Source organism: Arachis ipaensis, chromosome B9 (genome assembly GCF_059453495.1).
Source record: "Arachis ipaensis isolate K30076 ecotype BB chromosome B9, ASM5945349v1, whole genome shotgun sequence".
NCBI classification, from domain to species: domain Eukaryota; kingdom Viridiplantae; phylum Streptophyta; class Magnoliopsida; order Fabales; family Fabaceae; genus Arachis; species Arachis ipaensis.
This window is the reverse complement of record NC_142444.1, coordinates 92,454,714-92,479,220: the sequence shown is the minus strand read 5'-3', so window position 1 is coordinate 92,479,220 and position 24,507 is coordinate 92,454,714. Positions and strand designations below refer to the sequence as shown.

The 24,507-nt window shown below is 36.0% G+C and overlaps 2 non-coding genes across 2 annotated transcripts; one reads left to right on the top strand and one right to left on the bottom strand.

Moving 5' to 3' along the window:
* Window positions 1–18,229: 18,229 nt before the first annotated feature.
* On the top strand, window positions 18,230–18,337 carry LOC148545473 (small nucleolar RNA R71). The gene has a single exon (XR_015900220.1). It is a non-coding gene; the product is annotated as a small nucleolar RNA R71 (small nucleolar RNA).
* Window positions 18,338–22,852: 4,515 nt separating this feature from the next.
* Window positions 22,853–22,955, bottom strand: LOC148545472 (small nucleolar RNA R71). The gene has a single exon (XR_015901697.1). It is a non-coding gene; the product is annotated as a small nucleolar RNA R71 (small nucleolar RNA).
* Between the last annotated feature and the right edge of the window lie 1,552 nt (window positions 22,956–24,507).

Sequence of the window (24,507 nt, the reverse complement as noted above, 5' to 3'; positions counted from 1 at the left end):
TAATATCCCAATTGGTAGAAGATACTTTATAAATTCACCATTAGACATTTCATTCATCACTTTAACGTAAAGAGTAATGGCTTAATGTTATTTTGTCAAACGAAACATAATTAAGGGGTCATTTTGTCTAAAAAAATTTGTTAAAATCTATTTTGTCAAAATTAAAATGTTTTAAATGTCAAAATAGCTTACGTACTTGTGGATACGGTTGCTGTTGACAGTTTGGAGAAGCCTCGAAGCTCAGGTTTGGTGATATGAGTGTTGTTGTTTGCATAGGGATTGGGCTGTTATTGCCGCTGCCCAAATTAGCTACAGTTCCTTCATGACAAGCAACACCAAATGCACTTTCAAAGTTTGCTACCATCTCAACATCATCTTCGAACCTGAATAATCATTTAGTTAAACAATAATTAATTGGACAAACCTACATATATACACACAACATTTATAAGATAATCAAACACTGTTAGCTTCTCATATATATATTGTTCCTAGAATATAACTTGATTACCATATATATAGATCATTGTTGTGTTATGATAAACGTAGCAACCTTATTATATAAAGTTGCATGTCTAAGTTCTAATAATAAAGAAGCTAAGCTAGTAGAAATTAACGTACTTAAAGGAGTGTGGAGATTGGAGAGCATTTTGAGAGTTCTGGTTAGGATTATTATTATTATTATTATTAGGAGCCAGAAAAGCTGCCTCCAGTTCTCCCTGCACAAGTGAAACAAAAACATATATATGATAGCTATAGTAAAGAATTAAGCTTAACAATAATCACAATAGCATGCATATGTATCATTATGTATTTTAATTTACAGGCAATGCAAAATAATATATATATATATATATATATATATATATAGAGAGAGAGAGAGAGAGATTAAACATACGGAAAATAGTTGGAGGGTGTGATGAGATGCAGTTGATGCTGAAAGTCCTTGCTGTTGTTGAATAGGGCTATTATTAAAAATTAAAGCACAAAAATACCAGAGTCATCAGTTTCATCAAATATATATATATAAATAAATTAATTCAAAAAAAAATATTTGAAAGAAAATAAAAATTAACCAAAAATACCCCAAATATTTTTTATTTTGTACTTCTTAATGATTGTTGTAAAAATAAAGCAACTTTAGATGTAAGAAACATATAATTATAAATATTTAATTAAATAAAATAATTTTAGATTATTGTCTTTCTAGCTATTCTTAAGCATGAAAATATAAAAACTAAAAGCGTAAATGACATGTAAGATGTGACTATTGATTATTTTATATATATATATATATATATATATATAAGGAATATCAAGTAATAATTTTTTTTAAAAAAATAATTTTTAATATTTCTGATAAAAAACTAAAATCTTTTAGAATGTAAAATATTTACCATGTTAACTAACGTCATATTTATTATTATTATTATTATTATTATTATTATTATTATTATTATTATTATTATTTTGTTGTTTTTCACGATATTTTTCATTTTGATCAGTTAAGGACTAATTTGTCGTAGATTTAAACATTATTTAATACTTTGTTATTATTGGCTAATAATTACTGCATGCACAAGATATGATTCGAATTCTTTAACACTTGTTTAAACGAATTAGTGAACTAATAATTATACCAACTCAAATTAATTTATGTCATATATACATTTGATTTAGTATTAATCCAATGATATATATATATATATATATATATATATATATATATATATATATATATATATATATATATATATATATATATATATATGATTATTGTGGCGTAACTAATGCAATATAATATAGTTTCAACTTACATTATAGTTAATTTAATTACTGATTTTTTATATGCATAATATTTAATATTCTATAATAGTTAGTCAGAGGATAGCATATATAAATACGAGAAATATCAGAAGTTCATAGTAAAATTTTTTTTATCAATAATTAGTCAATAATATTTAAAAATATGAATTAAAGATATGTTATTAAAATTATTAAAATAAAAAATTTAAATTAATAACTAAAACTCTTAATCAAAAACAATAAATTCTACTGACTTTTGACCTTTTTTCTAAAAGTATTATTACCTCTTGGCAAAAGAGTGAATATGGGGAGAGAGTATTTCTTCTAGGCCAAAACCACCATTGTTTCCACCCAAGGAAAGATGAGAATTTGATCTTTCAATGGTTATTCCTTGTGTCGTCAGTTCCTATTCAAACAAAAAAATTCTTTACCAAAATTATATGATTATTATTATTCTTATTATTATTAAATACACACATAACACATCTAAATTTTAGCTCACCTGTGACCCCATGCCAAATTGTCGCATTGATGCTTTTCCTGAAAGATAGATCAATAGAGAGTAGAGACAATGCCTAAGTTTTATCTATTATCAGACTCAAGCTAAATTTTCTCAAGACCGAGAGAGAGAGAGAGAGAGATGCTGAAAAGGATACACTAAAACTTTACCCTAAATATATAATAGATGAAAGGAAATAATATAATGCTATATATAAGCACACCATGAGTGGTGGTAGATTATCATCAAACAAATTAAGGAAAACGTTAACAACAAAATCCAAAGAGTTTAAACAGTGTATTCTACATTATTAAACAATGAGGAATTGGTAAAAGATAATTATTGAAAAAAAAAACCTTAGTCTGTTCGAAAATGAAGTTCTATGCGCCTCACTGTTGGTGGCAGTTATAAATGGAAGAACAAGGCAGAAATTAACAAATATCTTGAACTACTATGGCAAGAAAGTCTTCCAGAAAGTATATATAAAAAAATAAATAAATAAAAAGCTTACCCTTAATAAATAGGGTAAACTCTGCAATTTTGGGAATAATATTGGATCTTCCAAAAACGTTAATGTGCATTTGACTAACATTAAAAAAGAAGTATATATGTAGAATGATCTTATCAATAAAGAAAAAAGAAAGTAGCAAGGAGTATGATTTAATTTAGATATATTGCCATGATATATATATATATATATATGTCCATATCGGTATGTGATTATTAAAAATAATATACATAGTGGTTATTTAGGTGTCATTAAATAAAGAAAAAAAATTTATTTTTTAGTATATTTGACAAATTTTAAGTAGTAAAAATTAAAAATTAAAAAAAAATATTTTTTTAAAAAGATATAATTTATATATTTTTAAAATATCTTTTTAAAAAAGATATTTTTTATCAATAATTAAATAAAAAATATTTTTATATTATTATATCTAAATATAATTAATAAATAACAAAAAAATAACAAAAAAATTTCTTTTCTTATAATCTCGCTCATAAATTCTTAATTGGACTGAGAGCGTAAGTTTTTCTACATTGTTAATATATCAATACGTTCAAAATAATAAAAGAAACAGTTTTTAAAAGATAATATACTCAATATAGCAAAAGAATTACACGGGTACTATTTTAAAGTAAATTTTATGATGGACAAAAAATATAAATAAAAATTGTTAAGCAAACATCTTATGATCTAATTAGTTATTCTTTCCACATTATATAAAGTATTTAACCCAACTATTTTGTCGCTTTTTAATTTTGGTGTTGAATTTTTAATGTTGTTTTTAAACAATGTGAAAATTTAATATATTTTTTTATGTGGAGAGCACAAATTTAAAAATCAAATTTTTAATTTTTAATTTTTTTTAGCATAAAAATTTAAGGATCAGATTTTTGTTTATTTTAATTTTTTTTAACATACAAATTTAACTCTCCAATTTGTTTTACGGTAAAAAAAATTATTTTAATCCAAATTGGACCTCTGATTTGAGAACTTAAGAAATTTGACTTTTAAATTTCTCTACAAATTTTTTATTTTTTAAATCTCAGGGTCGAATTTGTTATTTAAAATTAAAAAAAATAAGTGATATTAAAAAAAACACAGCAATTAACCATTACTATGAATTATGTAAAATTCTGTAATTTAATAAATAATTAATTAATAAATTAATTATGAACTAAAATAATTAGAAAATTAAATTTTATAATTCAAAAAAGTAAAAATATTTAAAATATGAATTAAAATACTAATTTTAACGGTTTTTGGCCTAAAATTAGATTGACACACTAAACTGGTTGAACCGAGTCTAAGTCGGGCCCAAATCCCAACATATATAACCCAACACACACCACTCCCCCCTTCATTTCTACAATTCACGTTGAGGAGAGGAAGAGAAGAATTAAACCTAACCCCCAAATTACTCCAAATTTCATTTGATCATAACTTTCAATTCAGAGCTCCAATCGCCGTACCGTTTATATGGCTATACGATCTTCTTGTCGAGCTCTTCAAATTCATCCGAACAAAGTAGTATGAAATTTGAATTTCTCACCCAGTTTTTCACTCCCTTCAATTTTGTTATTTTGGTTCATGGGTATTGAGAATTTTATAATTTTGAAGGTTTAGCGGTACTCTAGTGCGAGATTGATAAACCTCAATTTTGTGGTTTATCTTGTGTAGAATTTGGGGGGTTTTATCAATATTTTCTGCACTTATTCATATAAATTGCATGGTTTTGAGTTTTCTTCTTAATTTTGCTTCATGTTTTAAAACATGCTTCTTTAACCTTAAAAATGCTATATTTTAATCATCTTCTACTACCATTCGATGCCGCCGTGATGTGTTTGTTAAGTGGATTCAGGATCTATAGGGCGAGAATGGTCTAGAAGATGGAAAGGAAGCATGCACAAGTAGAAGGAACATGAAGAATGGAGCTTTGGAGAACTGGAGGCGACGCGCACGCGTGGCTGACGTGCACATGTGGATTTGCGCAACAGTGACTGACGCGTACGCATGCTTGACGCATACGCGTGGCTCGCATAACTCAAATGACGCGCATGCGTGACGCCAAGCACGTGACTTCATTAAGGAAATCGTGGCTGGCAATTTCTGAGAGGCTCCAGGCACAAATCCAACTGGATTCTGCATGGAAAAGACCCAGGAATTGATGGAGGAAGGGGGGATCTAATCATTCACACCTTACACATAGTTTTAGCTAGTTTTTTGGTTCTTGTTTTTCTAAAGAGAGAAACTCTTACTTCTCTCTAGATTTAGTTTGTTTTTGATCCTCCTTTGTTGAAATTCTGAATTGGGTTTTGTTAATTTTAGTTTCAATTACTTAATTTGAATCCTCTAGTTATAATTTTGTTTAGATCTTGTGTTGAATTGTGTTTTCTTGTTATTTCCCTTCTTATTCTCATTTTATGAACTTTGTGAATCTTGGATTTCTATTAGTGCATTGATGTTTTCTATGATTGATAGTGTTATTGGAATTGTTTTCCACTGATAATTGTTAGTGGGTACTTGTGATTTCCAATTAATTTGCAATTTGAATATGTCTTTAGTTAGTGCATGCCATGTGTTTGATGAAATGTTTTCTTTGATTATGGAGTAGTTTTCTTTACTCTTGGCCTAGGCTAAAGGGATTGGATGAAATTGAGTCATTGGGTCTAATTGATTTGGTGATTTGAGAGCCTTTGTGGTCAAATTGATACCCATTGACACCAATCTACTACTAAGCCAATTAGTAGTTGGATTGGGACTTATGAGTTGAAATTGATCAAGCCATTTGACGTACTTCAAGTGTTGAAGTAGATATTGTACGTACTTCAAGCATAGAGGTAGACTTAATGAGCTTGGTTCCTCATAATTGTCAACATATGGTTATTAGACAAGGATGGTGACCCCAATTCCCATGGCTAGCCAAGAGTTCCTTTTATTATTCATATTTGAAACCTAAAAATCCCAATTACTTGATTCTTGTTATAGTTAGTTTAGTTGTTTACTTAGTTCTAGAATAGAGGTAGATTTATATATTCCCTTACTAGATTGAAATTGCTTATACTTTGCTTTAGTTGCTTTGATTTAATTCCTTGCCCTTTAAGATTTCTTGCATGTTATGTTTAGTAGTTTAAATTCTTATTTATGACTCCCAACCACAGAATTCTAACCAATATTGATGCACATGTTTGCCCATTCTCTTGAGGACGACCTGAGACTGATACTCTCGGTTACTTTATATTGGGGCTGACTTTATGACAACCAAATCAAAATTTGACCAAGGAAACTATTTGTTGGTTTAGGACTATACTATGACAGTGACATTGGTTTTCTATCGATGAAAATTCTAGACCAACGATAATTTCCTCATCAGAGATATAGCTGAGTTTTATCCAATTGCTCAATGGGTAAATGTAATACCCTATTACCCTAAGTCTTCCCTCATGCCGTAAAGCAAAAGATAACAAAATGCCACGATAATTCTAATACCCTATTATACAATATATATATATATATAGAGAGAGAGAAAGAAATAATAATACTAGAAGCCCGATGAAGAATTATAGCTGAAAACAGAAAAAGAAAAGCGCAAAGCGTTCACACGATAACTATAAGTGCAAAGGTACAAGATGCAACATAATACAATAGTAGATAGATATATAAGTTTGATAGTCAAAAGAACTCAAGCCGTAGCCTGCAGAGTTTAGGGTGACTAGTTACATACAAACAATACAGAGTTTTTGAGTTAAAACAACATATTCAACTTATCTCTCAAACCAAGCCTCTAAGGCAACACAGATACAAAAGTGAGAGTATATCTATGACAAAGTAATCCAAAATACAAAAGGGTGATAAAAGATCATCCGCTCCGTGACCATCTCACAACTCACCGAGGTGGGTTACGATCTGCATCTAAAAAACAACAACAATATATGGTATGAGAACAGGAGGTTCTCAGTATGGTAACAATGCCCAGTAATATAAGATATAAGGTTCCGGGACGCGAAAGACAATCCTAGAACTTCATATTAAGCATAAGCTTCAAGCTTATAAAACAGTTTAATAAAGTCCTTAAAAAGGTCATCTAACTTAGGGGATTTCTAAACTAATAGTAACACCGCTGTCCCATAGCCTTCGCCTTCCTAACCTCCATGCGATCCTATCGTCACCGGCCTACCGAACCTCCTCAATCCTAGTAGAAAGCACAAGTAGTTGCATACAAGTAATACACAAGTAACATTCATATATAGCAAGTAAAGGAAGAAGCAATTAAGCATGTTATACACTTAGTCAATATAGGCAAGTAAACAAATGAAGCAACTACATAGAAAATACACATGATGAATGCCTGTCCTATTAGTTGTGATATCACATTGTTGGTTCAACTGCCAAGCCGACATAGTCCCATGGGAATGTCGTCTTTCGGTCACGAATATAAATTGGATCCCCCAGGAATATCGTGCCCGGCACACGGTCCAACGGATATAGTGTCCGACACACTCTTGTGATTCCAAAAGGATGTGAGCGGGATTCCCTACCACAGTCCTCACATCTCAGGGTAAGCAGAACTAACCACTGCCCTTAAGCCTACATCTCAGGATAAGTGGGACAAACCCGGCCCTTACGCCTACTATACAGTAACTCATCAATATCAACATAAAGCAGTATTTCAATAAGTTTATAATTCATCTCCGAGTCCCAGACTCATCATAACTATCATTAGTCCTTGATTTCACAAGTTACTGGTGCGCGAAATTTAACTTCGCACAACTGAACCAACAAGTGCACTGGGTCATCCAAGCAATACCTAAGGTGAGTCAGGGTCGATCCCACAAGGATTGTCGGCTTGGATCAAACAGTGGTTATCTTGTAAAAATCTTAGTCAGGCGGATTGAAAAGTTGTTTAGTTGTTTAAGCACATAAAAGTAAAATAGAGATAACGTTACTTGGTGGTTATGAATTCAGTGATAAGAAGATGGTTAAGGCTTCAAAGATGCTTTATTCTTTTGGATAAATCCTTTCTTACTGTCTACTCCAACTATGAATGATTTCTTCTATAGCAGACTATATGTGATCAACGCCAGTTTGAGCGGCCGCCAATCTTCCTCTAGGCTGAACAGCAGGTTTAGTGGGCATCCAGTCTAAATGAGGGTGAGGCTCCTACAGTTCATCCCCTTGGTGATCCTACTCAAAATGCCATAGACAAGGTCGAATCTTCCGAATCAGAGAATGTTGCGTCTTGATTCTAGCCTTTACCACAGACTCTAATCTCCCCTTACCTCAGCTGAACTGATCTCTCGAGAAGTTCCCAACGAATTCGTGGATTAGCTATCTAAGAGATGTATAATTAAGCTAATGGTTCATTGATATCCGATGAAGGACGCTCGTTGAACCCATGTAGAATAGAGATAACTTATGACATTCATAAGGTTGAAGAACAAAGATACATCTTAGGAGAGAATAAAACACGGATTGAAATAGAATAGTGGTGCTTTTATTAATCCATAAAACTTAGTAGAGTTCCTAACCTTAACCTAGGAGGTTTAGTGGCTCATGCTGTACATAGAACAATGTAAAAAAGTATAAAGTGGTGGAAGAAGATCCTAAACAAAGGTGATCTTCTCCTATATATTCTAACCTAATGACTAAGGATTACAGAAATATGATAAACTAGTCTATTAGTACAAAAATCCACTTCTGGACCCACTTGGTGAGTGTTTGGGCTGAGCTTGAGTGTCTCCCACGAGCTAGGGTCCCTTAGGGGCGTTGAACACTGGCTAGGGACCCCCTTTTAGGCGTTAGACGCTGGTCACCTCCTTGTGGACGTTGGACGCCAGGACTGGAGTAGAAGGCTGGCGTTGAATGCTAGTTTTGGGCCTTCAATTCTGAAGAAAAATATAAGCTATTATATATTTCTGGAAAGTCCTGGATGTTAGCTTTCCATAGACATTCAGAATGCACCATTTGGACTTGTGTAGCTTCTGAAAAGCTCTTTTGAGTGCACAGAGGTCAGAGCTTGATAGCGTCTGCAGTGCTTTCTCTGCCTCTAAATCAAACTTTTGGTCCAGCTCCTCAATTTCAGCCAGAAAATACCTGAAATTGCATAAAACACACAAATTTGAAGTAGAATCCAAAAATGTGAATTTTACACTAAAACCTATGTAAATATAATAAAACTTAAACAAAACATGCTAAAAACTATATGAAAATGATGCCAAAAAGCGTATAAGATATCCGCTCATCAGAACACCAAACTTAAACTGTTCAGTAGAATCCACTTTGGTGAACCTTTGTGGCTGTTCGCTCACCTCCAAAGTGTCCTCCATAGTCTGAGCCATGGTAGTGCCATAGAATTTCGTGTGCTTTGTCTTTAGATACACAGCGTCAGATGATCCCATGAGTATCTCTTAAAGAGATATGGTTCATCCCACAGGTAGTACTTTACATCATGCATGAGTTTTTGAGCTTGTTGCTTATTGTACTCTTTAGGAATGAATCTTATAGCTTTGTAATTTGTAATGTCTGCAAACCATGGTGCTGTCCTAATGGCAAAGAGTTGCTCATCTGGAAAGGTTTCGGATATGTTAGTGGAAGGGGAGAAAATCCTTTACTAGTGGTTCAATCCGAGATAAGTGGTCAGCCACTTGATTTTCTGTCCTTTTTCTGTCTCTAATTTCAATATCAAACTCTTGCAGGAGTAACACCCATTGATGACAAGTCATCATATGCTAGATTTTCAAGCAAATTTCACTTGTTTCATTAGTTTTTATGAACTTTCTTGCATTGTAAGTTAGTAATTTGGAGTGGAATTACATGGTTTCTTTGAATCAATCAACCACTTTTTAATTGGCAAAAAACTATAAGGTTTAAGCTTGAATTAATTGGTTTTTAAATGAATTTTAAACCTTGTGAATTTGGTGATACTTTGATTGGTTGTTTGGATTACTTGTAGGTGAAGAAAATAAAGAAATGAAGAAAGCGTGGCCTAAGGAAAGGAAAAGCGTGGCATATCATGGAGCAAGAGACCAAAGCTCTTGCCAAGAGCTTAGAGCTCTTGCAAAGAGCGCTACTTCAAAGGCCAAAGGCCAAGCAAAGGGAGAGCTAGGCTCTCCACAAGAACCAAGCGCTACATATCAATGAGGGAGCAAGGCAAAATTTTCAAAGCTCAGCTCTCCCCAAGAGCTTTATCGGGCATGCTTCAAAGAAAATCAAGGAATAAAAACTTGCCAATGCACTCACCAAGGTTTGAACTCAAGACCAAAGGGGGAGGGGGCAATGCTACCTCACAAGAAAAACAAGCCAAAATTGGCTTGTTTTCACTCCATGGGATTCGAACTAAGGACTTCAAGGAAGCAAGGACTTAAGCGCTACTCATGTGCCAAGGAAAATGACCAACAAGTGCTCTCCCTGGGTGTCGAACCGTGAACCTCCCTAAGGACAAGAGGCAAGCAAAGCTCTTGCCAAGAGCTTGAAGCTCTCACAAAGAGCTTTACTTCCTTGTAACAAGAAGAAAGGCGCACAACAATTGACAAGGCAAGACACCAAGCTCGGCTCTTGGTGACACCCGAGCCTTGCCCTGGGAGCAACTTCCATGGGCCAAAAATTCATCTAAAATCCAATTTAATTCATTTCTTCACCAAATTTAAAAGCCCACCCAAATTCTTAGATCCAAATTAGGAAGTGTATAAATAGAAGCTAGTTTGATTTAGAGAGGACTTTTGCTTTCATTTGGAATTTTATACTTTTACTTTCTTTAGAATTTTTACTTTGGATCTTGGAGAATTGGGAAGGAGAATTGATCTCTTTTCTTCCTTGTTCTTATTTCTGCACTCTTTATTTCTTTTCTTGGATCTTGGGTGTTGAGAATTGAGAAAATTTTGTCTCAATCTCACCTTGAGATCTCTTTGTTCCTTTCTCTGCATAATTCAAGATTTGGTGAGTTGAATTCCAATTTTTTTACTGTTTTGATCTTTAATTTGTTTGCAATTGTTCTTTGAGTTGGATCAAGGAAGGCAGTGAGATCTAGACTTGGATTTCTAGTCTCTTGGCCCCTGAGATCTACATTTTCATTTTAGTTTATCTGCTGAATGCTTCTTCAAGCTAATTTACTTTTCTGTCTGAGATCTACTTCAGTTTAATTCATCTTCTACTCTTTTACTTGTTGCAATTTACTCTTCTTTGTTTAAATTCTGCAAACCCAGCTCCCTGAGCCCTTTATCATTCAAGCAATTTACATTTCTTGTACTTTAAGTTTTAGCTATTTATGTTTCTTGCAATCTAAGTTTCTTCAATTTACATTACTTGCAATTTAAGATTCAGCTCTTTTAATTCTTCTGCACTTTAATTTCTTGTCAATTATCCCCCTCCCTTTAAATTTCATGCAATTTAACTTCTGTTGGATACAAATCACTCAAATCAACTCTTGTTCGCTTGACTAAATCAACCACCTAACTAAAATTGCTCAATCCTTCAATCCCTGTGGGATCGACCTCACTCATGTGAGTTATTATTACTTGATGCGACCCGGTCCACTTGCCGGTGAGTTTTGTGTTGGATCGTTTTCCACACATCAAGTTTTTGGCGCCGTTGCCGGGGATTGATTAGATTGACAATGATTAAGTAAGGTGGTGGTCTAGATTAAGCACTTTTTCTTTTTCTTTTTACTAAGCAAACTAACTGTTTGAATTTTTGCTTAAACTAACACTAACTTCACTCCAGCAACAGAGTGCTTAATTTTGGTTCCTGGTTCTGTGTTTATGTCATGAGGAAGAAGAGGTGAATCCATACCTTTTGATCCTGAAACACTTTGGAGGTTGAGAAGAGAACCAAGAAATGGAGGAAAATTGGTGCACGAAATTGTGATCTCAGGCAACGGCGCCAGAAACTCTGTACGCACGTCTTAATAAATCGTTTTTCATTCACAACTTCGATACAACTAACCAGCAAGTGCACTGGGTCGTCCAAGTAATAAACCTTACATGAGTAAGGGTCGATCCCACGGAGATTGTTGGTATGAAGCAAGCTATGGTCACCTTGTAAATCTCAGTCAGGCGGATATCAGAAGGTTATGGAGTTTTCGAAATTAAATAATAAGTAAACATAAAATAAGGATAGAAATACTTATGTAATTCATTGGTTAGAATTTCAGATAAGCGTATAGAGATGCATTCGTTCCTCTGAACCTCTGCTTTCCTGCTGTCTTCATCCAATCAATCTTACTCCTTTCCATGGCTGGCTTTATGTAAGGACATCACCGTTGTCAATGGCTACTTTTTATCCTCTCTGGAAAATGGTCCGATGCGCTGTCACTGCATGGCTAATCGTCTGGAGGCATCACCCTTGTCAATGGCTGCATCCCATCCTCTTGTGAAAATGGTCCAAATGCTCTGTCACAGCACGGCTAATCATTTGAGGTTCTCGATCATATTGGAATAGGATTCACCCTCCTTTTGCGTCTGTCACTACGCCCAGCACTCGCGAGTTTGAAGTTCGTCACAGTCATTCAATCCCAGAGTCCTACTCGGAATACCACAGACAAGGTTTAGACATTCCGGACTCTCATGAATGCCGCCATCAATCTAGCTTATACCACGAATATTCTGATTAAGAGATCCAAGAGATACTCATTCAATCTAAGGTAGAACGAAAGTGGTTGTCAGGCATGCGTTCGTGGGGGAATGATGATGATTGTCACGTTCATCACATTCAGGTTGAAGTGCAAATGAATATCTTAGAAGCGGAATAAGTTGAATTGAATAGAAAAACAGTAGTACTTTGCATTAATCTTTGAGGAACAGCAGAGCTCCACACCTTAATCTATGGAGTGCAGAAACTCTACCGTATGAAAATACATAAGTGATAATGGTCCAGGCATGGCCGAATGGTCAGCCCCCATGAAATCTAAGATAGCATAAAACTGATCAAAGATTTCTAATACAATAGTAAAAAGTCCTATTTATACTAAACTAGTTACTAGGGTTTACAGAAGTAAGTAATTGATGCATAAATCCACTTCCGGGGCCCACTTGGTGTGTGCTTGGGCTGAGCTTGAATGTTACACGTGTAGAGGTCAATCTTGGAGTTGAACGCCAGTTTGCAACGTATTTCTGGCGTTCAACTCTGGCTTGTGACGTGTTTCTGGCGTTTAACTCCAGACAGCAGCGTAGAACTGGCGTTCAACGCCCTTTTATGTCGTCTAAACTCGGCCAAAGTATAGACTATTATATATTGATGGAAAGCCCTGGATGTCTACTTTCCAACGCAATTGGAAGCGCGCCATTTTAAGGTCTGTAGCTCCAGAAAATCTACTTTGAGTGCAAGGAGGTCAGAATCCAACAGCATCAGCAGTCCTTCTTCAACCTCTGAATCTGATTTTTGCTCAAGTCCCTCAAGTTCAGCCAGAAAATACCTGAAATCACAGAAAAACACAAAAACTCATAGTAAAGTCCAGAAATGTGAATTTAACATAAAAACTAATGAAAACATCCCTAAAAGTAACTAGATTCTACTAAAAACATACTAAAAACAATGCCAAAAAGCGTATAAATTATCCGCTCATCACAACACCAAACTTAAATTGTTGCTTGTCCCTAAGCAACTGAAAATCAAATAGGATAAAAAGAAGAGAATATACTATAAATTCTAAACTATCAATGAAACATATCTCCAATCAGATGAGCGGGACTTGTAGCTTTTTGCCTCTTGAATAGTTTTGGCATCTCACTTTATCCATTGAGGTTCAGAATGATTGGCATCTATAGGAACTCAGAGTTCAGATAGTGTTATTGATTCTCCTAGTTCAGTATGATGATTCTTGAACACAGCTATTTTATGAGTCTTGGCCGTGGCCCTAAGCACTTTGTTTTCCAGTATTACCACCGGATACATAAATGCCACAAACACATAATTGGGTGAACCTTTTCAGATTGTGACTCAGCTTTGCTAAAGTCCCCAATTAGAGGTGTCCAGGGTTCTTAAGCACACTCTTCTTTTGCTTTGGACCTTGACTTTGGACCTTCACGCCACAAGCACATGGTTAGGGACAGCTTGGTTTAGCCGCTTAGGCCAAGATTTTATTCCTTTAGGCCTTCCTATCCACTGATGCTCAAAGCCTTGGGATCCTTTTTATTTACCCTTGCCTTTTGGTTTTAAGGGTTATTGGCTTTTTGCTCTTGCCTCTTGGTTTTAAGAGCTTTTGGCTTTTTCTGCTTGATTTTTCTTTTTATTATTTTTTTTCGCCTATATTTTTTTCTTTTTTTTTTCTGCAAGCTTTGTTCTTTGCTGCTTTTTCTTGCTTCAAGAATCATTTTTATGATTTTTCAGATTATCAAATAACATGTCTCCTTATCATCATTCTTTCAAGAGCCAACATATTTAACATTCTTAAACAACAACTTCAAAAGACATATGCACTGTTCAAGCATTCATTCAGAAAACAAGAAGCATTGTCACCACATCAATATAATTAAACTAAGTTCAAGGATAAATTCGAAACTCATGTACTTCTTATTCTTTTGAATTAAAACATTTTTCATTTAAGAGAGGTGATGGATTCATAGGACATTCATAACTTTAAGACAAAGTTACTAAATACTAATGATCATGTAATGAAGACACAAACATGGATAAGCACTTAACATAGAGAAAACGAAAAATAGAAAATAAGAACAAGGAATGAGTCCACCTTAGTGATGGTGGCGTTTCCTTCTTGAGGAACCAATGATGTCCTTGAACTCTTCTATGTCTCTTCCTTGTCTTTGTTGCTCCTCCCTCATTGCTTTTTGATCTTCTCTTATTTCATGAAGGATGATGGAGTGCTATTAATGTTCCACCTTTAATTGTCCCATGTTGGAACTTAATTCTCCTAGGGAGGTGTTGATTTGCTCCCAATAGTTTTGTGGAGGAAAATGCATTTGAGGCATCTACGGGATCTCATGGTGATGAGCTTCATGCGTCTCTTGAGATCCATGAATGGGCTCTCTTGCTTGCTCCATCCTTTTCTTAGTGATGGGCTTCTCTTCCTCAATGGGAATGTCTCCTTCTTTGAAAGCTCCAGCTGAGTAACATAGATAGCAAATAAGATGAGGAAAAGCTAGCCTTGCCCCAGGAGAGGGCTTTTCGGCTATTTTGTAGAGTTCAAGGGAGATGACTTCATGAACTTCTACTTCCTCTCCAATCATGATGCTATGAATCATGATGGCCCGATCCACAGTAACTTCAGATCGGTTGCTAGTGGGGATGATGGAGCATCGGATGAACTCCAACCATCCTCTAGCCACAGGCTTGAGATCCAGTCTTCTTAATTGAACCGGCTTGCCTTTGGAGTCAATCTTCCATTGAGCTCCTTCCACACATATGTCCATGAGGACTTGGTCCAACCTTTGATTAAAGTTGACCCTTCTAGTATAGGGGCGTGCATCTCCTTGCATCATAGGCAAGTTAAACGCCAACCTCACATTTTCCGGACTAAAATCTAAGTATTTCCCCCGAACCATTGTAATATAATTCTTTGGGTTTGGGTTCTTACTTTGATCATGGTTCCTAGTGATCCATGCATTGGCATAGAACTCTTGAACCATTATGATGCCGACTTGTGGGATGGGGTTTGTTAGAACTTCCCAACCTTTTCTTTGGATTTCATGTCGGATCTCCGGATACTCATTCTTCTTGAGCATGAAAGGGACCTCAGGGATCACCTTCTTCTTGGCCACAGCATCATAGAAGTGGTCTTGATGAGCTTTGGAGATGAATCTTTCCATCTCCCATGACTCAAAGGTGGAAGCTTTTGTCTTCCCTTTCCCTTTTCTAGAGGATTCTCCGGTCTTGGGTGCCATCAATGGTAATGGAAAAACAAAAAGCTTATGCTTTTACCACACCAAACTTAGAATTTTGCTCGCCCTCGAGCAAGAGAAGAAAGAATAGATGAAGAAGAAGAAGAAAATATGGAGGAGAGGGGGGAGGGGTGTATTCGGCCAAGAAGGGGAAGATAGGGTTGTGTTGTGTGAAAATGAAGAAGAATGGAGGGCTTTATATAGGGAAGGGAGGGGGGTAAGGTTCGGCCATAAGGGTGGGTTTTGGGTGGAAAATTGATTTTGAATTTTGAAGGTAGGTGGGGTTTATGAGGTAGGTTTATGGGGAAGAGTGGATGGATGTGTGAAAGAGGGGTGAGAAGAAGTGAGTGGAGGTAGGTGGGGATCCTGTGGGGTCCACAGATCCTGAGGTGATCCTGTGGGGTCCACAGATCCTGAGGTGTTCAAGGATTTACAACCTTGCACCAAATTAGGCATGCAAAATGCCCTTGCACACAACTCTGGGCGTTCAGCGCCAGATTGGTGCTTGTTCTGGGTGTTGAATGCCCATTTGTTGCCCATTTCTGGCGTTGAATGCCAGAACCGTGCTTGTTCTGGGCGTTCAGCGCCAACTCTTCTCCAGGGTGCAATTCTGGCGTTCAAACGCCCAGATGCTGCCCATTTTGGGCCTTCAGCGCCAGAACCATGCTCTGTTCTGGCGTTGAACGCCAGTAAGGTCTTCCTCCAGGGTGTGATTTTTCTTCTGCTGTTTTTGATTCCATTTTCAATTTTTATATTTATTTTGTGACTCCACATGATCATGAACCTAATAAAACATGAAAGAACAAGAAAAATAAAATTAGATAAATAAAAATTGGGTTGCCTCCCAACAAGCGATTCTTTAATGTCAATAGCTTGACAGTGGGCTCTCATGGAGTCTCACAGATGTTCAGAGCATTGTTGAGACTTCCCAACACCAAACTTAGAGTTTGGATATGGGAGTTCAACACCAAACTTAGAGTTTGGTTGTGGCCTCCCAACACCAAATTTAGAGTTTGACTGTGGGGCCTCTGGTTGACTCTGTTTTGAGAGAAGCTTACTGTGCCTCTTTTCCATGTTTACAGAAGGGTAACCTTGAGTTGTAAACACAAGGGAGTCCTCATTCAATTGAAGGACTAATTCACCTCTGTCAACATCAATCACAGCTCTTGCTGTGGCTAGGAAAGGTCTTCCAAGGATGACGGATTCATCCTTATCCTTCCCAGTATCAATGATTATGAAATCAGCAGGGATGTAAAGGCCTTCAACCTTTACTAACACGTCCTCTACTTGTCCATAAGCCTGTTTTCTTGAATTGTCTGCTATCTCTAATGAGATTTTAGTAGCTTGCACCCCAAAGATTCCCAGTTTCTCTATTACAGAGAGGGGCATGAGGTTTATCCCTGAACCAAGGTCACACAGAGCCTTTTCAAAGATCATGTTGCCTATGGTAAAAGGTATTACGAACTTTCCAGGATCCTGTTTCTTCTGAGGCAATGTCAGTTGATCCAGATCACTTAGTTCATTGGTGAACAAGGAAGGTTCATCTTCCCAAGTCTCAATACCAAATAATTTGGCATTCAGCTTCATGATTGCACCAAGGTACTTGGTAACTTGCTCTTCAGTAACATCCTCATTCTCTTCAGAAGATGAATACTCGTCAGAGCTCATGAAGGGCATAAGGAGGTTCAATGGAATCTCTATGGTCTCTAGATGAGTCTCAGATTCCTTTGGTTCCTCAAAGGGAAACTCCTTATTGATCACTGGACGTCCCAGGAGGTCTTCCTCACTTGGATTTACGTCCTCCCCTTCCTCTCCAGGTTCGGCCGTGTTGACTATGTCAATGGCCTTGCACTGTCCTTTTGGATTTTCTTCTTGATTGCTTGGGAGAGTACTAGGAGGGATTTCAGTGATCCTTTTACTCAGCTGGCCCACTTGTGCCTCCAAATTTCTAATTGAGGACCTTGTTTCATTCATGAAACTTACAGTGGCCTTAGATAGATCAGAGACTAAGTTTGCTAAAGTAGATGTATTTTGTTCAGAGTTCTCTGTCTGTTGCTGAGTGGATGATGGAAAAGGTTTACTATTGTTAAACCTATTTCTTCCACCATTATTAAAGCCTTGTTGAGGCTTTTGTTGATCCTTCCATGAGAGATTTGGGTGATTTCTCCATGAGGGATTATAGGTGTTTCCATATGGTTCACCCATGTAATTCACCTCTGCTATTGCAGGGTTCTCAGGATCATAAGCTTCTTCTTCAGAAACTGCCTCTTGAGTACTGTTGGATACATCTTGCATTCCATTCAGACTCTGAGAAATCATGTTGACTTGCTGAGTCAATATTTTGTTCTGAGCCAATATGGCATTCAGAGTATTAATTTCAAGAACTCCCTTCTTCTGAGGCGTCCCATTACTCACAGGATTCCTCTCAGAAGTGTACATGAACTGGTTATTAGCAACCATGTCAATGAGTTCTTGAGCTTCTGCAGGCATTTTCTTTAGGTGAATGGATCCACCTGCAAAAGTATCCAATGACATCTTAGCTAATTCAGACAGACCATCATAGAATATATCCAGGATGGTCCATTCTGAAAGCATGTCAGAAGGACACTTTTTGGTCAGTTCTTTGTATCTCTCCCAAGCTTCATAGAGGGATTCACCTTCTTTCTGTCTGAAGGTCTGAACATCCACTCTAAGCTTACTCAGCTTTTGAGGAGGAAAGAACTTGGCTAAGAAAGCCTTGACCAGCTTATCCCAAGAGTTCAGGCTATCCTTAGGTTGAGAGTCCAACCATATTCTAGCTCTGTCTCTCACAGCAAAAGGGAAAAGCATGAGCCTGTAGACTTCAGGATCTACTCCATTATTCTTAACAGTATCACATATCTGCAAGAATTCAGTTAAGAACTGAAAAGGATCTTCAGATGAAAGTCCATGAAACTTGCAGTTCTGCTGCATCAGAGAAACTAATTGAGGTTTAAGCTCAAAATTGTTTGCTCCAATGGCAAGAATGGAGATGCTTCTTCCATGTAAATTGGAATTAGGTGCAGTAAAGTCACCAAGCATCCTCCTTGCATTATTATTATTTTCGGCTGCCATCTCCTCTTCTTGTTCAAAAATTTCTGAAAGGTGCTTGCTGGATTGTTGTAATTTAGCTTCTCTTAGTTTCCTCTTCAGAGTCCTTTCAGGTTCTAGATCTGCTTCAACAAGAATATTCTTGTCCTTGCTCCTGCTCATATAAAAAAGAGGGGACAGGAAAATAATAATAATAGAGATCCGTTTTGCCCAAGCATAGAGGTTCCCTTATGTGAGTAGAAGAAAAGAAGAAGAGGAAATCTGAACTCAGAGAGAGATGATTCGGATTTTTGGTGAGATGAAGTGTTAGTAGATGAATAAATAAATAGAAGGAGATGAGAGAGAGTGAGAATTTTCGAAAATTATTTTTGAAAAAGAGTTAGTGATTTTGGAAATTAGTTTTTCTGAAAAAGGTTAGTAATTTTCGAAAATTAAAATAAAAAATTAAAATAATTAGTAAATTAAAAAGAAATTTTTGAAAAAGAGGGAAGATATTTTCGAAATTAGAGAGAGAGAGAGTTAGTTAGGTAGTTTTGAAAAAGATAAGAAACAAACAAAAAGTTAGTTAGTTAGTTGAAACAAATTTGAAAATCAATTTTGAAAAGATAAGAAGATAAGAAGTTAGGAAAGATATTTTAAAATCAAATTTTTGAAAAAGATATGATTTTGAAAAAGATAAGATAGAAAGATATTTTTGAAAAGATATGATTGAAATTAGTTTTGAAAAAGATTTGATTTTTAAAATCACAATTAATGACTTGATTCACAAGAAATCACAAAATATGATTCTAGAACTTAAAGTTTGAATCTTTCTTAACAAGTAAGTAACAAACTTGAAATTTTTGAATCAAAATATTAATTGATGATGTTATTTTCGAAAATTAGGAGATAAAGATAAGAAAAAGATTTTTGAAAAATGTTTTTAAAATTTTCGAAAATAAATAAAAAAAATGAAAAAGATTTGATTTTTGAAAAAGATAAGATTTTTAAATTGAAAATTTGATTTGACTCATAAAAACAACTAGATTTTAAAAAATTTTAAAAAAGTCAACTCAAATTTTCGAAATTTATGAGTGAAAAAGGGAAAGATATTTTTTTTTATTTTTGAATTTTTAATGATGAGAGGAAAAAACATGAAAAAGACTCAATGCATGAGAATTTTGGATCAAAACAATGAATGCATGCAAGAATGCTATGAATGTCAAGATGAACACCAAGAACACTTTGAATGTCAAGATGAACATCAAGAACTTATTTTTGAAAAATTTTTTAATGCAAAGAAAACATGCAAGACACCAAACTTAAAAATTTTTCATGTATAGACACTATGAATGCAAGAATGCATATGAAAAACAAGAAAAGACACAAAACATGAAAACATCAAGATCAAACAAGAAGACTTACCAAGAACAACTTGAAGATCATGAAGAACACTATGAATGCATGAATTTTTCGAAAAATGCAAGATGAATATGCAATTGACACCAAACTTTCAACTTGACTCAAGACTCAAACAAGAAGCATGAAATATTTTTTATTTTTATGATTTTTTTATTTTTTTGGATTTTTGTATATTTTTTTTCGAAAAAACATATAGGAAAAAGAAAATAAGGATTTCAAAATTTTTTTAATATGAATTCCAGGAATCTTGTATTCTTAGTCTAAAGCTCCAATCCGAGGGTTAGGCATGGCTTAATAGCCAGCCAAGCTTTAGAAGATATAAGCAATTCCCTGACATGTGGAGGCCTCAGTCTAAAAGAATTTAGACATGGCTTTACAGCCAGCCAGGCTTCACATGCTTCATGAAACACTAGAATTCATTCTTAAAAATTCTGAAGAAAAGTATATTTTTGAAAACATTTATTTTAAAATTTTTTTGAAAACAAAGGAGAAAATTTTTGAAGGATTTTTGAAAAATTTTTGAAAACAAAACAAAAAGAAAATTACCTAATCTGAGCAACAAGATGAACCATCAGTTGTCCAAACTCGAACAATCCCCGGCAACGGCGCCAAAAACTTGGTGCACGAAATTGTGATCTCAGGCAACGGCACCAGAAACTCTGTACGCACGTCTTAATAAATCATTTTTCATTCACAACTTCGATACAACTAACCAGCAAGTGCACTGGGTCGTCCAAGTAATAAACCTTACGTGAGTAAGGGTCGATCCCATGGAGATTGTTGGTATGAAACAAGCTATGGTCACCTTGTAAATCTCAGTCAGGCGGATATCAAAAGGTTATGGAGTTCTCGAAATTAAATAATAAGTAAACATAAAATAAGGATAGAAATACTTATGTAATTCATTGGTTAGAATTTCAGATAAGCGTATAGAGATGCATTCGTTCCTCTGAACCTCTGCTTTCCTGCTGTCTTCATCCAATCAATCTTACTCCTTTCCATGGCTGGCTTTATGTAAGGACATCACCGTTGTCAGTGGCTACTTTTTATCCTCTCTGGAAAATGGTCCGATGCGCTGTCACTGCATGGCTAATCATCTGGAGGCATCACCCTTGTCAATGGCTGCATCCCATCCTCTTGTGAAAATGGTCCAAATGCTCTGTCACAGCACGGCTAATCATCTGAGGTTCTCGATCATACTGGAATAGGATTCACCCTCCTTTTGCGTCTGTCACTACGCCCAGCACTCGCGAGTTTGAAGTTCGTCACAGTCATTCAATCCCAGAGTCCTACTCGGAATACCACAGACATGGTTTAGACATTCCGGACTCTCATGAATGCCGCCATCAATCCAGCTTATACCACGAAGATTCTGATTAAGAGATCCAAGAGATACTCATTCAATCTAAGGTAGAACAGAAGTGGTTGTCAGGCACGCGTTCATGGGGGAATGATGATGATTGTCACGTTCATCACATTCAGGTTGAAGTTCGAATGAATATCTTAGAAGCGAAATAAGTTGAATTGAATAGAAAAATAGTAGTACTTTGCATTAATCTTTGAGGAATAGCAGAGCTCCACACCTTAATCTATGGAGTGCAGAAACTCTACCGTATGAAAATACATAAGTGATAATGGTCCAGGCATGGCCGAATGGCCAGCCCCCATGAAAGTCTAAGATAGCATAAAACTGATCAAAGATTTCTAATACAATAGTAAAAAGTCCTATTTATACTAAACTAGTTACTAGGGTTTACAGAAGTAAGTAATTGATGCATAAATCCACTTCTGGGGCCCACTTGGTGTGTGCTTGGACTGAGCTTAATGTTACACGTGTAGAGGTCATTCTTGGAGTTGAACGCCAATTTGTAACATATTTCTGGCGTTCAACTCTGGCTTGTGACGTGTTTCTGGCGTTTAACTCCAGACAGCAGCATAGAACTGGCGTTCAACGCCCTTTTACGTCATCTAAACTCCGCCAAAGTATGGACTATTATATATTGCTGGAAAGCCCTAGATGTCTACTTTCCAACGCAATTGGAAGCGCACCATTTTGAGTTCTGTAGCTCCAGAAAATCTACTTTGAGTGCAGGGAGGTCAGAATCCAATAGCATCAGCAGTCCTTCTTCAACCTCTGAATCTGATTTTTGCTCAAGTCCCTCAATTTCAGCCAGAAAATACCTGAAATCACAGAAAAACACACAAACTCATAGTAAAGTCCAGAAATGTGAATTTAACATAAAAACTAATGAAAACATCCCTAAAAGTAACTAGATTCTACTAAAAACATACTAAAAACAATGCCAAAAAGCGTATAAATTATCCGCTCATCAAAAATCCAACAAATCCACCAGTCGGAGTGGCCAACAACAATGGTCAACCACAAAGGAGAGTATTGGCTTCATACATATTTGCTAATCTAAGGCATTGTGGGAGTAGCATCCTTACCCCAAATGTCAATGCAAATAACTTTGAATTGAAGCTCCAGTTCATCACATTGGTACAGAACAATTGCTCATATGGAGGAAGCCCTTTGGAGGATCCAAACCAGCATCTCTCTACTTTCTTGAGAATTTGTGATACAGTAAAATCCAATGGTGTGCATCCAGAGACATATAAATTGCTGCTGTTCCCATTTTCATTGAGGGACAAGGTTGCTCAATGGCTTGAAGCCTTCCCTCAAGGAAGCATCAATAGCTGAGAAGATTTAGTGAATAATTCTACCCGCCTCAAAAGATCATCAGGCTTAAGACTGAGATGCAAACCTTCACACAAATGGATCATGAATCTCTCTATGAGGCATGGGAGAGGTACAAGGCCTTAATTAGAAAATGCCCCCTGAGATGTTTAATGAATGGGACATCCTTCAAAACTTCTATGAAGGTTTGACTATGAAGGCTCAGGAAGCATTAGATCATTCAGCAGGAGGCTCCTTACAATTGATGAAGACAGCGGAGGAGGCTCATAATCTCATTGATATGGTGGCAAATAATCAATATTTCTTTGGCCATCAGAGACAACGCCAACCATCACAAAAGAAAGGAGTGTTAGAATTGGAAGGTGTAGATACTATTTTAGCTCACAACAAGATGATGCATCAACAGATTTAGCAACAGATGGAGATTATGGCCAAGAAAATTGATCGAATAGAAAGTGCTACAGTAAACACACAATGCCAATCTCAAACTTCACATGGGTGGAACCAATCTGAAGAAAGTTTTGGGACATTCAATTATGAGCAACAAAGCCCTGAGCAGGTACAATACATGAATAACACTTCAAGTTCGTTCCAACACAATTTTCATGGTGATGCACACAAGACACCCTGGAAGACTCATTCTAATTCGAGGTGGGGTGAGCATCAGAATCAAGGACAAAGGGACTTCAACTCTGGCAGCCTCAACAACACAAACAACCAAAGCCATTCATCCAATAATACTAACCAACTCAAAAACCCACAAAACACATATCACCAACCCCATAACAACTCACAAAACCACCAGAATAACTTTTCCACATCCACATTTCACCCACAAAATACCCCCGCGCATGGTTCAAACAATCTCCAGCAACAACCATCTCATTTTACACAACCACAACCAAATCCAGACTCCCAAAGAATCTCTAGTCTAGAGAAAATGATGGAGAAACTCATGAAAAATTAAGAGATGGCAAGACAAGATCAGGAAGCAGCACGGAAGGATCAAGCCATAACAAGTAAAAACCAAGAAGCTTCAATCAAAAACCAAGAAGCTTCAATAAAAAATCTTGAGAGGCATATGGAACAAATGGCTAAACGAATTGCAGAGATGGGTGAGAGGCAATCAAATGCATCCCCTAGTGCCACTCAAGACCACCCAAGGGACAAAGGAAAAGCTACAAAGTGGGAGGAGTGCAAGGCAATCATAGTGGGAAGTAAGAAGACTGGGGAGAAGGAAGCCATCAATCAAGAAAAACACAACAGACAAGTTCCACAAGAAGAGAGAAGTGAAGATGAGAGAAATACCAAGAATGCAAAAAGCTCAAAGAGAGATAAGGACATCCTTGAAATACAACTACAAGAGAAGAAGGAAGGGGCGAAGCCATATATCCCCAAACTTCCATATCCTCAAAAATTCAAAAAAGAAAACGAGGATAAGCAATACTCAAAGTTCCTGGACATATTCAAGACACTCAGCATCAATATTCCTTTCTTAGAAGAACTTGAACAGATGCCATTATATGCCAAATTTATGAAAGAAGTGCTAACAAAGAAAAGACCCTTGAAGGAAGGACATATTGTTGAAATGACAATGGAGTGTAGTGCTATTCTCCAAAGAGGTCTACCAGAGAAGAAGGATGATCCTGGAAGGCTTTATATACCTTGTACCATAGGAAACATAACTATTGAGAAATCT